The sequence below is a fragment of the Rhinopithecus roxellana genome, chromosome 9 (assembly GCF_007565055.1).
Source record: "Rhinopithecus roxellana isolate Shanxi Qingling chromosome 9, ASM756505v1, whole genome shotgun sequence".
NCBI classification, from domain to species: Eukaryota; Metazoa; Chordata; class Mammalia; order Primates; family Cercopithecidae; genus Rhinopithecus; species Rhinopithecus roxellana.
Window position 1 is genome coordinate 72300024 of NC_044557.1, and position 4005 is coordinate 72304028.

Genomic DNA, 4005 nt, shown 5'->3' on the forward strand with positions numbered 1-4005 from the left:
AGAAGTTTTTACAAGGAAAACTGTTTTGTTACATTGCAAAACTGGAAGCATGGAATAAAAATTAAATAGTAGTCATTCAACTATATAAAAACCTATGTAAAAAAAAAACAAAAAAATAAAATTTTTAAAACAGTAACCTATGTAGAAACAGCACGGAAACTTTCTCACCTTTTTAAAAATCAGATTTTCAGATTAGATAAAAATAAAAAACTAATTCTTCAGGTAAGAGGAGCAAATAAAAAATAACATACTAGTTTAAAGTTAACAGATGGTTTGAAAAATATTAGGCAAACAAATAAAATAAATGTCAAGACATTAACAAAAAAGAGAACTCAAGGAAGAAAGCACTAAATGGGAAAAAGAGATACACACACACACATATGTGTGAGTGGGGGGCATAACACATTATAAAAAGTAATAAAAATTATAAAGGTCTGTGTATCAAATTACACAGCACCAAAATATAGAAAGTAAAGATTATTAAAATATATGAAGAGTACATAGGAATAAATTTCATATAGAAAATTTTGACATGCCACTATAAATTCTGTATCATATCAAATAGAAAAAGCAAATAACATAGAAATGTGAATAATTAATAATTAAATTTCCCATATGATCTCACTTATATGTGTAATCTAAAAGAGTCAAATTCATAAAAGAGAGCAGAATGGTGATTACCAGGGGCTGGGGATGTGGGGGATATGAAAGAGTATTGGTCAAAGTATACAAAGTTTCAGTTAGACATGATATGTTATAGAATCTATAGTACATGATGATGATAGATAAATGTTCTCAACACAAATTTAAAAACTATATTAGGTGATAGATATGTTAATTAGCTTGATTGTAATCATCTCACAATGTGTGTGTATATATACAATATATATAAACATGTGTTATATATAATATATAAACATGTGTGTATATATATATTTGTAAATGTATATGTTTTCATCAATTATGCCTCAAAGAAAAAACTCAAAAAAAAAAAATTAAAGCATCTATCCACATTGTAAAGGCTTCATAGCATTTTTTAAAGCATCTAAGCAAAACTGATATTCTGACCTCTAGCAGACCAAAAAGAAAATTTAAATATATTCCACAAAAGTAAGATATATCAGGATAATTTCTAAATTGAAAGCAATGAATTTACAAATTAATAATAGAAATGTAAACAGAAAACTTCAACAGCTTCAAAATTAAGAGTGCTTCTCCTATTAGATCAAAGTTTATGGAATATAGTCAGTCAAAGGGACAAATTCATAATCTTTATTATTTTTTAAAAGATGAACACAAGTAAATGAACTAATATTCAATTCTAGAAGCCATGAAAATAAGCTGTTTCCTTCACTATCAAACTATTAAATGTTTCTCAGGACTAGACTCTTTTCTCTGACTGTTGCTAGGCAATTTCATCCATTCATCCTTCCAATTTCGCTTACCATTTATTTGGCAAGTGAAATAATTTTTTTTTAAAAAAGCAAAAACAAACAGACAACAAAAACAACAAAACAGAAGACTGGAAACCGTCCCCCCAAAAGAGAGAAGGCAAAAAACAGAAGAAAACTTAAACAAACAAAGAACCTACAAACAACTTTCTCAGAGGGAAAAGGATAAGAAAAGCTACTGCAGTTATTAAATAGAGTATGCTATTAAAATGATAAAGAAAAAATATGAAAAAAGCACTTCAAATTTAAAGCAAAAATAAAAGATATAATGAAAATTTCAAACAAAAGGTCAAAAGGCAAAGTTGAGACTTTCAGTTTCTTCCCTGACATTGGAGGTCATCTCACCTATCTTCACAAGAAAAGAGCTGAACAAACTGAAAATCAATGACTTTTCTTCGATCCCTCAAAGAATTGAAGTCATAGGACAAGCCACCATCCTAAAAAACTGGAGAGACAAGAAAATATATGAAATACAGATCAGCTTACTCAAAGCAGATGTCACTGGAGACGGGAACTGGTAGGAACACTTAAATGGTAATTTTGATAAATGACTAAAGGCTTACTGTTGACTAGCTTGAGCGTTAAAAACTCCTGGGGGCCCAGTCCATGGGGGCACCTTTACACTTCGGTAGGTTGTACTTCCAAGAGTCCCATCAGGTAAAGATGGGAGATAAAAGCCACTTGTGTTCATCCCAGGTTTGGGGGGAAAATAACCATTTGAAATAGGCTCAGAGCATTCTCCACCAAAAAGTTATATCGAGCAATGGAAAACACTTCCTCAGAGATGAACCTCACTTGAGGAAAGGGAAATTATTCAACTCCAGCCCCCTCTAGCCTTCCTATCTCACATAATGGGGAGAAAGGTTGAGAAGCATTTGTGAAAGTCACAGCCCAAGGACACAGGCCCACTAAAAAACTGAGACTTCATGGTTTACAGAATGTTTGCACTCTCTCTGCACTTATCATCAAATCAACCAGACTCCTGTATAACAACACTAAATTACTGCCAAAAGATTTGCAAGACTCAGTCTTTACTTAAGAAAGAGTTTCTAGGGAAATTCAAAGATAACAAGGGAGATAAAATAAAATCATTGTAAAATATTGAAGCCTCTGACATGTACAACTACAGCAAACAGTAGATACAACCCAACTTCTAGCGAGATAAACATAAAACCTCAAACTAAAGGCCTATCTACCTCAGTTCCTATTCTGAGACAGCTCATGTACAGCTTTCAACAAAAAATTACAAGTCATGCTAAAAAGACAGGGGAACAAAATTGACAGACCGCTAGCAAGACTAATAAAGAAGAAAAGAGAGAGGAATCAAATAGACACAATAAAAAATGATAAAGGGTATATCACCACAGACCCAACAGAAATAAAAACTACCATCAGAGAATACTATAAACACCTCTATGCAAATCAACTAGAAAATCCAGAAGAAATGGATAATTTCCTGGACACTTACACTCTTCCAAGACTAAACCAGGAAGAAGTTGAATCCCTGAATAGACCAATAGCAGGCTCTGAAATTGAGGCAATAATTAATAGCCTACCAACCAAAAAAAGTCCAGGACCTGATGGATTCACAGCTGAATTCTACCAGAGGTACAAGGAGGAGCTGGTACCATTCCTTCTGAAACTATTCCAATCAATAGAAAAAGAGGGAATCCTCCCTAACTCATTTTATGAGGCCAACATCATCCTGATACCAAAGCCTGGCAGAGACACAACAAAAAAAGAGAATTTTAGACCAATATCCCTGATGAACATCGATGCAAAAATCCTCAATAAAATACTGGCAAACCGGATTCAGCAGCACATCAAAAAGCTTATCCACCATGATCAAGTGGGCTTCATCCCTGGGATGCAAGGCTGGTTCAACATTCGCAAATCAATAAACGTAATCCAGCATATAAACAGAACCAAAGACAAGAACCACACGATTATCTCAATAGATGCAGAAAAGGCTTTTAACAAAATTCAACAGCCCTTCATGCTAAAAACGCTCAATAAATTCGGTATTGATGGAATGTACCTCAAAATAATAAGAGCTATTTATGACAAACCCACAGCCAATATCATACTGAATGGGCAAAAACTGGAAAAATTCCCTTTGAAAACTGGCACAAGACAGGGAGGCCCTCTCTTACCACTCCTATTCAACATAGTGTTGGAAGTTCTGGCTAGGGCAATCAGGCAAGAGAAAGAAATCAAGGGTATCCAGTTAGGAAAAGAAGAAGTCAAATTGTCCCTGTTTGCAGATGACATGATTGTATACTTAGAAAACCCCATTGTCTCAGCCTAAAATCTCCTTAAGCTGATAAGCAACTTCAGCAAAGTCTCAGGATACAAAATCAATGTGCAAAAATCACAAGCATTCTTATACACCAGTAACAGACAAACAGAGAGCCAAATCATGAATGAACTTCCATTCACAATTGCTTCAAAGAGAATAAAATACCTAGGAATCCAACTTACAAGGGATGTCAAGGACCTCTTCAAGGAGAACTACAAACCACTGCTCAGTGAAATAAAAGAGGACACTAACAAA